Source organism: Mytilus edulis, chromosome 12 (assembly GCF_963676685.1).
Source record: "Mytilus edulis chromosome 12, xbMytEdul2.2, whole genome shotgun sequence".
Lineage (NCBI taxonomy): Eukaryota > Metazoa > Mollusca > Bivalvia > Mytilida > Mytilidae > Mytilus > Mytilus edulis.
Window position 1 is genome coordinate 21,153,807 of NC_092355.1, and position 15,322 is coordinate 21,169,128.

Genomic DNA, 15,322 nt, shown 5'->3' on the forward strand with positions numbered 1-15,322 from the left:
GGGTTTTATTTTTTGCTCAACAAGGACAAGGTGCAGAATTAGAACTGCTTCAGATAAAAGCCGACTTAAGTACATGTAGCTCCACCAAAACCAACGAACAAACCGATATGCATGTACTTTATGAAGCAGCCTCAATATTAAGACAAAAAATGGAAAATATTTATATCGTTTTTATTATCCTGCAAATGACAAAGTATCGTTTGAATTGTTAGAAGCAATGTTGCTATCCTGTTTGATAAGTTTTGTTACTTGACAAAAAGTCTTTTGAAACATTTTCTTCAGTATCAATTGATATGCGCATGAAATTCGACGAAAATGTGCTGCTCTCGCAGAGTGCCTGGTGTCAAATTGTAATAACATAATTTCTCCATTTAGTCTTGATATTGCAATAAAGTTGTATCATGAGTTCGGATCGAAGACTTTGATTGAAAATTTAAATGTACATGGTTTCTGTGTCAAGTATAACGACGAGATTCAGAGATTTTTAACAGGTGTACCGAATTTTGAAATAACAAATATTAAAAGTGGTTGTTATGTCCCGTTCGGTATAGCTAACTGTGGTTCCTTAACCAAGAACGTGTGGACAATATTGACATATAATTGACGGTAAAACACATTTCACTCCATGGCACGTGCTATATTCCAAAATTCAGTTATACGTAGTTATCAAAGGTACCAGGATTATAATTTAGTACGCCAGATGCGCGTTTCGTTTACATAAGACTCATCAATGACGCTCATATCAAAATATTTATAAAGCCAAACAAGTATAAAGTTGAAGAGCATTGAGAATTCAAAATTCCAAACAAGTTGTGCCAAATACGGCTAAGGTAATCTATGCTTGGTATAAGAAAATCCTTAGTTTTTCGAAAAATATAAGGTTTTCTAAACAGGATGTTTATAAAAAAATTACTACATGTGGAACACTGGGATTTAGTATCAGACAACGGTTTGAACGGAAACAGGTAAAATCATTAGTCTAAGACGAAAATGTATTCTCGCTGATGCAGTGTTTACCCTTTACAAAACCAAAAATAAGAGGCGAACCGTCGCCACGTCAAAATGTACTTGAACTTTTAAACACTTGCAAAGATCCAATCGGCCTGACTCCAGATATGGTGTGGGAAATTCGTAGAATGAAATGAAGAGAGGGGTCTGTCTTGCCAGATGAATAGTTTAGTAATTGTTCCGAACAACTTGTTCCATTTCGACAAATTTAGGAAATCCAAAATAATGGCTCCCCATGTGCTTTTGGTTGGAAAACTACGTAAAATCACAAGTTAGAGCCATTTTTCCTTGATTGACAAAAGGCATCAGACTTTCTAAAAGATCTAATTTGTTCGTGTAAGGGGAAAAAAGCATGCATGGCAGCATGTGTTTGCCTGGACCAGGGTCTTACTTGCACTTATTTAAGTTTTTGTCAAAATTTAGGTAGTTGTAACAATGTCCAGGCGACATAACTGATGACACAGATGAAATATCATGAAATTAGTTCTTATTGTAATATTTGGTAACTTTATTTGATTTTGCAATATTTTTTCGACGTTTCATTTAGTATGAAAATAAACTCATCATAGATACCAAAAACGGCCATGTCACAATTTTCGAATTTGTTCTGCAACACGCTTGCGCTTATTGAGTAATATATCACTCCAATTATATAATATGTAAAGGTATCTTGTATTGCGATAGTTGGAATTCATTTTCAGAAAACTCATTGACATGTCGAATCCTTGAAAACTGAAAGGACATTTAACATGACTGCACATTTTGTTTGATTTATCAATTATACATTTCGGATACTCCTTGGCAACTTTTTATCCTGAGTATTCAAGAAATATTATTTGTCGAGGTCAAATATCACGGTTATTCTGTAACTATTAGGCTTTATAAGTTGTATACCACGGATAACCTTAGAAAAAGTTAAAATAAACGTTGTTCTGACGTCATGTGCAAATATGAAAAAGATTTTGTATGAATTAACGCATTTCAACTTAATACTACTCATATAATTTATTGAATAGATTATCAATTTTGAAAAATATGAATGGTATTGTTTCTCCAGATGAAAATAGGATTTTGTAAGTGATGACCTTTGACCCTGATTTTCGGTATAATTGTGCCAGAGTTTATATTTACGACACATATTTTAAAAAACTGCACGATTTCAGCTTTCCAATGAGCTATTTAAATGCCCTGAGGTATATATTTAGGTAACTGAAATTTCTAAAATTGTCCTCTGCGCCGCTCCACTATATACAGACAACCTGATAATCATTCCTTGCTATTCACAAAAATTATATTTAAAATGTAACCCAATTTGTTTCGATACAATACATTAAGATGAAAGAATAAAACTTATACCCTAATTCCTTTTCATATTTTATTTATAGCTGATCAATGATGTTGTGCAATTTTTATATGTGACCTTTTTACTTCTTTAATGCCTCAATATGATTTTGAGATGAATAAAACAACTAAGAATAGCTTGCTCAGCTTTAATGCAATACACTATGCTGTTACGAATTGACCTCCCCCCACAATTTTGTTTCTTCAAAAATATTTGAAGAAATTTTCTTTTTGATTTCTGAAATTGAAATGAGAAAAAATTGTTCCACCCCACAATTTCTTTTTACCCCCCCCTTTTAAAAAACCCCACTCTTTCCCTCCGGATATGATCATAATCTCAATTCGAATTTCGATTGCAGTTTGCAACCATAATTACCAATTTGAATACACCATAAAAGCATTTAACAGTTACTTCTGAAAATATATTGACAGCTAATCATCTCAAGATAATACAACATTTCTTTACACATAATTTTAAAGCAGTGTTAGGTAGGTAATATAAACATAAGATTGTATTCAAATATTGTTCATTAACCAGGAAACACTTGTTTTACCCCTTTTATTCCCATATTTTCCTAATGGATTGAGCCATTACCCCCAAAGTTAATCCTAACGTAATGTGGTGTGGAAACCTGTAGTAAAATTTAAAGGGAGCCATACGCCGTTCCACCAGTTATTGTCTGGAAACTAGGAAAATGCTTATTTGGACCCCTTTTGTGGCCCCTTGTTCCAAAACAATTAAGATTTGATTTTGATTTTTTGTTTTTAACGCCACTTTTCATCACTGCTTTTGTGCTATAGAGTGGCGGTCAGTTTGTATTGGTGGAGGAAGCCGGAGTGCCCGGAGAAAACCACCGACCTTCGATAGGAAAACTGACAATCTTAGTCAAATAAGATTGGAATCGAGTGCACCGGATGAAAAATGATCCGGCGACAAAAATGTTACAGTAGTTGGTTTTTTTACGGAGGAAATGATTTCAATATAATATATTTTCCATTGCCGTGAAATTCTATCTTGGAAGTTAAAATATAGAATAGTTAATAAAAAAAACTTCATCGTTGCGAATACTATGGAATAATAATAGTGTATCTGAATAAAAGCTAAATTAGTAAAATAAAAAACCAAATAAATGTATTATAATGGGAAATAATTTCACAGATTATAATTGAAAATAATATCCTGAAATATTAAAGTAAATATCATTTTTCTTAAAAGACAATAAATTATCATGAAACAAGATCTTAATTTTGAAATAATTTGATCATGATCAATTTAATATATAAAATAAGGTAAATGAAAAACAGGTACAGGTGAAAGTTAGTGGTTTTCATATCTCAGTAAAAACAATAAAGGTAGAAATAAAAAGGGTTCACTTAGGAAGTTAATTAAACTGTGCAATCTGATTGGTCAAATTCATCTGGTTACCTGTTTATTTATACTAGTTACCAGAAACCAGAACTAGAGGCTCTAAAGAGCCTGTGTCGCTCACCTTGGTCCTTGTGAATATTAAACAATGGACACAGATGGATTCATGACAAAATTGTGTTTTGGTGATGGTGATGTGTTTGAAGATCTTACTTTACTAAACATTCTTGCTGCTTACAATTATCTCTATCTATAACAGTACTTTCTGTGGAAAATGCTATTGAAAATCTTCAAATTTTAAGAAAATTGTTAAAAATTGACTATGAAGCCCAATAACTCCTTAGGGGGTCAATTGACTATTTTGATCATACTGACTTATTTTTAGTTCTTACTTTGCTGTACATTATTGCTGTTTACAGTTTATCTCTATCTATAATAATATTCAAGATAATAACAAAAAACAGCAAAATTTCCTCAAAATTACATATTCAGGGGCAGCAACCTAACAACTGATTATCTGATTCATCTGAAAATTCCAGGGCAGATAGATCGCGACCTGATCAACAATTTTATTTCCTGTCAGATTTGCTCTTAATGCTTTGGTTTTTGAGTTAAAAGCCAAAAACTGCATTTTACCCCTATGTTCTATTTTTAGCCATGGCGGCCAATTTGGTTTGTTGGCCGAGTTACCGGACACATTTTTTTAACTAAGTACCCCAATGATGATTATGGCCATGTTTGGTTAAATTTGGCCCAGTAGTTTCAGAGGAGAAGATTCTAAAAGATAACTAAGATTTACGAAAAATGGTTAAAAATTGACTATAAAGGGCAATCACTCCTAAAGTGGTCAACTGACCATTTTGGTCAAGTTGACTTATTTGTAGATCTTACTTTGCTGAACATTATTGCCGTTTACAGTTTATCTCTATCTATAATAATATTCAAGATAATAACCAAAAGCAGCAAAATTTACTTAAAATTACCATTTCAGGGGCAGCAACCCAACAACAGAATGTCTGATTCATCTGAAAATGTCAGGGCAGATAGATCTTGACCTGATGAACAATTTAACTCCGTGTCAGATTTGCTCTAAATGCTTTGGTTTTTGAGTTATAAGCCAAAAACTGCATTTTACCCCTATGTTCTATTTTTAGACATGGCGGCCATCTTGGTTGGTTGGCCGGGTCACCGGACACGTTTTTTAAACAAGATACCCCAATGATGGTTATGGCCAAGTGTGGTTAAATTTGGCCCAGTAGTTTCAGAGGAGAAGATTTTTCTAAAAGATTACTAAGATTTACGAACTAGAGGCTCTAAAGAGCCTGTGTCGCTCACCTTGGTCTTGTGCATATCAAATAATAGACACGGATAAATTAAGACATAATTGTGTTTTGGTGATAGTGATATGTTTGTAGATCTTACTTTACTGAACATTCTAGTTGCTACAAATATCTCTGTCTATAATGAACTTGGCCCAGTAATTACAGTGGAAAATATTTTCTACAAATTTACAAAAATTTATGAAAAATGTTAAAAATTAACTATAAAGGGCAATAACTCCTTCAGGGGTCAATTGACTATTTTGGTCATGTAAACTTATTTGTAGATCTTTTTTTGCTGAACGTTTTTGCTGTATACAGTTTATCTCTATCTATAATAATATTCAAGATAATAACAAAAACGGCAAAATTTCCTTAAAATTACCAATTCAGGACAGTAACCTAACAACGGGTTGTCCGATCCATGTGAAAACATCAGGGCAGATAGATCTTGACCTGATAAACAATTAAACCCTGTCAGATTTTCTCTTAATGCTTCGGTTTTTGAGTTATAAGCCAAACACTGCATTTTACCCCTATGTTCTATTATTAGCTGTGGCAGCCTTTTTGGTTGATTGGCCAGGTCACGCCACACATTTTTTAAACAAATTACCCCAATGATGATTGTGGCAAAGCTTAGTTTAATTTGGCCCAGTAGTTTCAGAGAAGAAGATTTTTGTAAAAGATTACTAAGATTTACGAAACAATGGTTAAAAATTGACTATAAAGGGCAATAACTCCTTCAGGGGTCAACTGACCATTTTGATCATGCTGACTTATTTGTGAATCTTACTTTGCTGAACATTATTGCTGTTTACCGTTTATCTCTATCTATAATAATATTCAAGATAATAACCAAAAACAGCAAAATTTCCTTAAAATTACCAATTCAGGGGCAGCAACCCAACAACAGATTGTCCGATTCATCTGAAAATTTCAGGACAGGTAGATCTTGACCTGATAAACACTTTTACAGCTGTCAGATTTGCTCTAAATGCTTTGGTTTTTGAGTTATAAGCCAAAAACTGCATTTTACCCCTATGTTCTATTTTTAGCCATGGCAGCCATCTTTGTTGGTTGGCCGGGTCACGCCACATATTTTTTAAACTAGATATCCCAAAGATGATTGTGGCCAAGTTTGGATTAATTTGGCCCAGTAGTTTCAGAGGAGAAGATTTTTGTAAAAGATTACTAAGATTTACGAAAAATGGTTAAAAAATGACTATAAAGGTCAATAACTCCTAAAGGGGTCAAGTGACCATTTTGGTCATGTTGACTTATTTGTAAATCTTACTTTGCTGAACATTATTGCTGTTTACAGTTTATCTCTATCTATAATAATATTCAAGATAATAGCCAAAAACAGCAAAAATTCCCTAAAATTACCAGTTCAGGGGCAGCAACCCAATAACGGGTTGTCGGATTCATCTGCAAATTTGAGGGCAGATAGATCTTGTTCTGATGAACAATTTTAATCCTGTCAGATTTGCTCTAAATGCTTTGGTTTTTGAGTTACAAGCCAAAAACTGCATTTTACCCCTATGTTTTAATTTTAGCCATGGCGGCCATCTTGGTTGGTTGGCCGGGTCACGCCACACATTTTTTAAACTAGATACCCCAATGATGATTGTGGCCAAGTTTGGTTTAATTTGGCCCAGTAGTTTCAGAGGAGAAGATTTTTGTAAAAGTTAACGACGACGGACGACGGACGACGACGAACGACGACGACGACGACGGACGCCGGACGACGACGACGACGACGGACGCCGGACGCCAAGTGATGGGAAAAGCTCACTTGGCCCTTCGGGCCAGGTGAGCTAAAAATGTGACTAATGGGATTGCACAATTTTATTAACTTCCTAAGTAAACCGGAAGTTAAGTACTTACAAATTCAATGGTCTGGGAAAAGGTCAATAATTCTCATCTCAAGTGTGTTATACTGTTTGAGGGGTATTCTCAAGGTACATGAGAGTTGTTTCATTGTAAAGATAAATCAATTACCGACAGACTGGTGTACTTTTATTCGTGAAAGGGGCAAGGGAAAGTAATAAAATATTGGTTGAAGCGAGCACATTGAACATTTCCGTTAGCTACCTTGTGTTGTTTTTTGTACTGGTATGGATAGTAAACCCCATGTTGACAGAAACAAGTGCCTGTGGACGAAACGCGTGTCTGGCGTATCAGATTTATAAGCAAGGTTCCTTTGATAACTATTTGAAACACAGGTACATGTGAGTGTGAGTTGTTTTCAAAAGAAAAGGTAGAAATAAAGTGGCATTACTTTAGTAAACAGTAATGTCCCCATTCAGATCAATTGATCGTTAAAAAAAAGGGGAGTCTAACCAACGGAACCCTACCCCTCGATCCGCCAATGGATCTGCATACCTGAACGATGTGTCATCTGCAAAAAGAGATGTAGTTGTTGATAATGTGGAAACCAGATCAATCATAGAATAACAATATATAGGAACAAAAACAATTTTCAACAGCTGTATAGTATTTACATGTGAAATATTCTGTCTTATTAAGGTGGCTCATGGGTACAAAAATTTCAGCAAAAAATTAAACCTTTATTTTTTCATTACACATTTTATTTATTACACTATTAGTTATTACTTTATGATATTGTACAAAAATAAATCCCAAAAAACGATTCGGTTTGGCCCCAGATGACTTTAACAATGTTTATATCATTGAAAAAGCTCCAAATTATCTCCTTTTGGTGCAAAAATGCCTTTTTTTGGCATTCAACTTGAAATATTTTTTTTTAACTCATCGGTGACCTATATTTTTTATTATTGTTTTCAAACAAGCTGTACATTAACTAAATAATTGTAAAATTTAAGCGATTTCTGTAATTAGGTTATTTTTTTATTTCGATATTACCTGTATTTCTCCTCAGAATATGTAGCTCAACAGAATAAATGGACATTAACAAAAATGTATGCTTCTTCCAGAGGCAGATTGTGAGCTTTAATGAACGGTGACCACATTTTTTTTATTTCAATTTTCTTTTAAGTATATGATAAAGATCATTTATAAAAAAATATAGGGAAATCCTAAATTTGAGAAAAAAAAAATGATTTATACCCAGGAGCCCCCTTAAATCATGTTTTAAGTCATCTTTATATAAAAATAAATATAAAAGAAATTGGAATTACGGAACAATCACACTATGAAATAGATTCCGGAATATAATTTTTTTCAATATAAATGGCTCATAATTATCTCACTTTGATTGATAAATTATGCAAATATGTTCTACCTTTGTGAAACATTTATAATTATAGTCAGGTATATATTGATTACGAGTACCGTACTGAAAAAGTAGACAATGGGACTCTATTTCACCAGATTCTGTGAAATATTGAACAGAAAATGTATGCTAGTTATGTAATGACAGAGGAAGAAATAAACCGTTACACTTACAGTAATAACTACGAATACCATTCGGCCACCGTTAGGACCTTAACCCAAAAAATCAATCCCAACCTTCCTTTTGTGTTTAGATTTCATAGATTTCTATTTACTTATACTAAAGTTATTGTCCGGAAACAAAATGTATTCGGACTTCGCTGTCGACGACGAAACTGACGATGTGATACCAATACAAGACCCCAAACACATAATGGCGAACAAACAAATGGCAGCGAACAAACAAATGGCAGCGAACAAATATCTTCACACAAACTTCAGCAATTCAGAGAGACAAATCCCACCAATTGAATGGAATTTAAACAAATTGATGATCTTCTTATGTAACTTGTTGTATGAATTTATGTGATTTTTTCTTAAGTAGGAATATGATGAAGCAACTGTTTGTTAAATAAATGTATAAACATGAATTAAAACACATAGGTCCTCTAGCGTCTATTTAAATCCTGCACTACAAGGGTATATATTTAGCAGGGAATTTCCGATAACTAAATACGTCACTCTATTTGACATAATTGTAAAGAAATCATTTACCATAAAGAAATCACTTTAAAAATCATGTTTAACAGAAATGCTGTAGTTTAATGACCAATAAGTATATGTATATATCCACAAGTTTCTGCTTTGTATATATACTTTCAAGAAAGGATAACGTGTTAAAAGTTTAAAATGTGTCATTATTCTACAAAAGGGCACACCCATATAAAATTGTTTTGATAGGATCCGAAAATCATGTAATGGCTCTATAAAGACATGTTGCAAGGTGTGTTAATCGGCTGAAATTAAACCAATGAAAGAAAAACCAGTAAATGTGCATGCGGTAGCAATATTTGCCTTACTTAATAAATATAAAAGCATGAATTCAAAATACACAAACCTGATTGCGTCCATTTAAATACTGTGTTCACAGATGTATTTTTAGAACGTGATTTTCCAATCAATAAATGATTCACTGCTTCCGACACAATAGTAATGAAATCATTTTAAATAAAATAATCCTTTGTATTTGAATTGTTGTTGGATTAAACTGATTTATATTGTAGCTCTATGTCTTTATTAAGAGCATAAGGTACAAAAGAAAGGGCAGATAATGATACACCAATATGTAACGCTTGTTGTTTGGACAATTACCTAAATGTTCGGAAGAAAATTAATTGACCTCAACAAATTTGGTTCGTGCATTTTAAATCTTTTTGCAAAGTAAAACGTTTCGTATTATATGAAGAATGCAAAATCGTCTACGAGGATATCAGGTGCGAGGCAAATGAAGACTGTTTACTTTTTCTATAATCAATATATTCATATATGTAAGTAATTCGTATATCGATTTGTTGTACGGCGGCAACAGCTGCACAATAATTTTGCATTAACACTATTGCTGCATAGTTTGTTCTTTGCCCCACCGGGCTAAAGCATCCAGGCGATTAAAAAGGCCTGATATAAAGGGCGGAATATTAAAAATAGACTGGAAAAAGATGAAAGGTTGTATAACTTAGAACATCGTGTCTGCTACAGATTTAATGTGCCAAATAGATATGTTATCCTGCTCTTCTAGATTGTTTACAAATAAAGAACAAAAAAGCATAACAAAACAATACAACACATGATATGAAAAGGATGTAATATTTGTTAAACATATGTTACCAAATTTTAATATGAATAGCATGATAGAAATGTCATTGATAAACAGCAAACAACAAACAAATTAGATAAGATTTTGTTTTAAGTAGTGAACAACTAGAAATTAAAAACAGAACAGGTAGTCAATTCATAAAAACTTATATATCAATTATAATATTGAGATTTTATAGGTTACCTTTAACTATGAAAGAACATGTGTGTTAAACATAAATGAGTTATCAATATAACTGTAAGATTCAAACATTCTAGGATTATATGCTTAGCCAAATCCTTTGCACATGATTAAAGTTCCGTAATTGAGACCGTTCTTATCACATCTCTCCTAGCCTTTTGTTGATATAAGTGTTGGTTAGCCTTTTCCATGTCAGAACATTATATTTCCAGTACTTATGTACAGATTTTTTGTGTCATGAATGTATCCTTCTCTCTCTACTTTCGGTTTCAAAATCAAATGTTCTTCACATGGATTTTCCATGAAATTAGGTTAATTTTTATAACTTTACCGAACATAGCTTAATTTATGAAACCGACAATATGTATCCTCTACGTATGAGTCCATTTTTTGGTTGTGAAATGCAGGAAAACAGTTTTGGTCAGCAACTTCTGAGAATACATGATGTATTTTACAATCTCGTTTTCGCAGAACTATTAAGATATGACGAATATCGATCCACAGAACAATAGCCTGACTGACACTTTACACTTTAACTATTTTTGTTTTCATTATACAACAAACGCAAAATGTTCTCTTCCCGATGAAATATATTCCAAAACGCGGCAGATTCGACACGTTTTTTTTTGTAATAAAAGAGAATACAGAATTGTAATAAAAAATACATTCAAAAGATTTTTCAGGTTAATAACAGAAGTCGAATGACTTTGTCTTGTGCTAACTGTGGAACAACCACAACGACTTTATGGAGAAGAAACAGTTTGTAACACACAGGCTTAACTCTATATATTACATCATGAGACTATCGTTAAGATATTAAAGAACACAATGTTAATTGAAACTTAGTTTTCAAGACCTTTGTTTTGTCTGAAGAATATAATTGGGCAGAAAGCAGGGATTACCACAATTCATAATTCATTATAATACGGGTATTTCATCATAAATAATATAGAAAGCCCTGAAGAACAATATATCCTTAAACAATCTCAAGGACCAATTATTACACATAATATAAATATTTGTTTATCAAAAAAAGGCTCGAAAGATATGTTTAATGTTTCATTAAGAAAAACATCGTACACAACTAAGTTGTGATGATAAATGGTCCTTAAGACTGGACACATTAGTTAGTCTTTACCAAAACATATAAGTCGGTCATAGTTCATTTATTTTTATATGAAATACCAGTTGTCCTTCCTATAATTGTGTTTCGATATGTATATAAGTTTCTCCATAGTTGGAGCATCACCTGTTACTTAAAACACCCCTAAAATTGGAATAGTCTTGATCTTCACCCCTTTAAGTAAAATGGATTCATCCAGATGGTAGTATATAAACCAACTGAAGACAGAGAAACTCTGTCAGTTTTGTGTTGGCCATTGAGGAAGTAACATCGGATATTATTTGACTAATCGACTACTATTACTTAAACATGTCAGGAAACTATCATAATGTCTGATGATGGCAGTGAAACACACCAACAACAGCCCGTATTATCTGGTGATATCTTTACCATTTTGCCTTTATTAGAACACCAAACCGCCGACTGGGTTTTATCAGCTCGGAATGGGCGGTACAAACGTACTGTAAAATAGACACCCTGGAAGATAGCGGAAAGAGAGAGGTTGACATTACCACCTAAAAAGTCTTCAAAGTCCCGTTCTGAAGGGAATAACCGCAGACTGAGGCTTTTTTTGGCCAAAAAGTCTGAGTCAACTGCAGAGATTAAAACCCAGCTCAAATGTTAGACAATGACTCCGCAAAATCTTATGAGCTAGGCAATACCGCTCAACCAACAGAGACAGATTCGGCAACTTACGCATCGGCTGAGCAAAACTGTAAGAAGGATGAGGCTCCTCTACTACCAACAGCCACATCATCGCCAAAAGGTCCCGCTTTCTCTGTAGGTTCCGATGGTACACCGACAACTGGTAGAGAAAGAAAGGAACGCCACAAACACAAAAAGGGGGAAATAAAAATACAAAAAATCACACTAGACCTTCCACAAAAAGACTTACTTGCTATAAGTGGAAGGAGAAACAACAATACTAAAAGCAAATTGTGAAACATTAAAAGAACAAGGACTGACAGAGAAACAAGACATTGAAACGTTCTATAATGATGTCAAGAGAAGCCAAGACCATTGGTTAGATGCCAGATATAAGTGGAACCTTCTATACTCAAAACAACAAGAGAAAGACATCGAAAAGATAGCAGAACAGAATAATTTGTATCTGAAATTATTTAAATAAAGGACGAGATAAGCCCAGGCCCTATTAGATTGTTATACATCTTTTTGTTAAGGGGGCAAAAAATGCCTACCCAACGTGTCTTGGTGTTGCAAGTTGTACTATTGTGATAGTGTATTAGTGATAATACAAGGTGTTTACTTGCTGGTCTTGCAATTTGTACTATTGTAGAAATGTCAATATTGATAAGCCTCTCCAAGTGTGTTTGTTCCTGTTTTGTGCCTACATCAATGATAACCACATGTACTTAATATCATTTTGTGATTGTATGAATTTTCTTATACAACAGAAAACCATTTTTGTAAAATGTATTAAATGTTGTATTCTAAGACACTTTCTAGTTTTGTCAAAAATGCGAAATTACGTTTATTTTGTTTTATGATATTTAGTCTAAAAAATGTGGAAACGTGTTTTGAAAATAAATTTAGATATTTTTATTGTTGATTTAAAGAATTGTTCAAATAGAAGGTTTCCAAAATTATTATTAAACATTTAACGATTCTTATCTATAGAATAATCTTATCAAGTTTAATTCTGTCATTCTGTTCAAAAGATTTATTGTTATTCATTTTGTAGCTGGTCTGCAACTATTAAGAAACACATGTTCTGAGGACCTAAAATTCCAAATAGTTTTACCAAACACGGCTAATATATGTGAAACAGTAAATTTATATAAAAAAAACACCATAAATATTGATTTAAAGGACATGGCTTATTGATAGGAACTAATTGTTTTTAATAGAAAATTAAAAGCTTTACGGGTTAGGGTTAGTAACATAGATTTTTAAATGACGTCCTTCTTAAATATGTTTGACCAAATAATATAACTTGAATGAAATCTTTAAAAAATGCAATCAAGGTGTTTATAACTTAAGTACCGGTTTAAAATATCCCATTATATTGTAAGTTACATAAAGTACACACATTAAGTTGTACTACTATGCATACGTAAACCTTTATTTTAGTGGAAATTGGCATAACTCATTTCAAATTATCTTAGTTTCTTTTTGGGTCACTAAAACTGGCCTTGACTTGACTTAACTGTTAAACAGGTGACCCTGTCTTAACCAACTGCTACATGTTTTAATAGTCTTAGATCTTAATTATACCGAAACAGTGGTATGATCTGTAAATGTACCGAATTGTGTCCTATTCTTGATTGTGATATTTTGAAAGTGCATGAAGATTCGTATGACAGTTAATTTAAGCAAAGAAAGGAACGATTACCGTGTAGATGAACCTCTTCTCTTTCCTTTCGTAGGTGATGCAATTCCCTCAGGTTTTATTTTTCATCTTGATTTTCATCTTTGTCATTTCGTAATATGTCATATGAGATATGAACTTTGGAATTATAATCTCTAATCAAACATAAACTAAACTATATAAATAGTATAAACTAATACAAAAAAGATAACCAACATATTTCATGTCCCAGATTATATACATACATTGTATGACAAGCCATCAAACCAAAACAATTTTTTTTTGACAGAAAGAGGTCACAAAAACAATACTCCATAAATTTAATGAGATCAAAGCCTTTTTCTGTATTTATTTTCATCATAAACGCTCCATATTTGAAAGCCATATTACTTTCGAAGCGTCTGTGTGCCATGTAAAGGAAATGGCTTTAATTTATAATTGTAATATATCTATCAACATCAATACAAAAAACGAACAATTGAGTGACAATAATAAAAAGTTTTATACAAGACTAATAAAAGCATTGGCACCTGACTTAAGGCAGGTGCAAAAATGAGACGGGGTCAATATTTTCAACCTAATCACCTGAAGGGACTTGCATATCAACATGATCAAGAGTTTGGCTGCTTCAAAGGGTGATGAAGGGAATTGAGAGAAAGGACATGAAATCAAAGACTTTCGAGTTTTTGTGTTACCGTCCTCGTATGAATGGTTAACTAAATATAACGATAACATATAATTAAAAATAAAAATGATTTTTTTTTATAAATCTCTAACGAGAATTGTCATGGTTAAGGTAACTTTAGGAATATGTGTTGTCGAACAGAGTTATGAACGACAATTATTCAACAGCAGTAAAACAAGATTTTGACCAAATTAAAGATGTGCTTTCAAAAAAAAACTAACGTACACGTGTTCATAGTAAAACTCAGTCATTCCAGTTAACATGGTAAAGAAAACGCAATGAAATTTAATTTTTTTTTTGTTATAATTGATGTTTCACGTGACTGTAATATTAAACAGCTTCCCATGTTTCTACTAATGTCCGTTTTAAAGCGTCCTTGAAATTGGTCAATCAAAAGTCCAACATTTAATTATTGAATAATAAGAAATCTTTCAATCAAATTAATTAATAGCAGTGGAAATTGTCAAAATAATCCTTTTTAAACATATTAACTGAAACATGATAATCTCCCATGTACGTAGAGTTATCGGTCGTTGATAGAGAGAGCAAGGACCGATTACTCGCCATGGGAGATTGTAAACGTATGCTTTAACACAAATTTTCTGTACGTATGCAAAGATATTAATGATTCTGGTTTTTGTCCATAGATTTACGAGCTTCGAACAGCGGTATACTACTGTTGCCTTTATTTTTTAATTATATATATACTATCATATATTTCTAACGACAACACATTTTAAGATGATTAATTATTTACACTCATTAATCTTCACGTATTTATCTGTTTATAGATCGGTTACAATCCAAACACAAAATTACGTAATGGACATCTAGGCAACAGCAATATGTAAGATATAAATTTGTCCTGGTAAAATATGTCTGAGCGGACAAATATTACTAGTA

General features: G+C 32.8%; 1 protein-coding gene across 1 annotated transcript in view; it reads right to left on the minus strand.

The window, feature by feature from the left end:
* Positions 1-9,388, minus strand: part of LOC139497998 (uncharacterized) — a 30,284-nt gene extending 20,896 nt beyond the window's left edge. Inside the window, exon 1 of the mRNA XM_071286265.1 lies at positions 9,347-9,388. The gene's annotated coding sequence lies outside the window, so the exon portion shown is untranslated. The remainder of the gene's footprint in view (positions 1-9,346) is intronic.
* Positions 9,389-15,322: the final 5,934 nt, after the last annotated feature.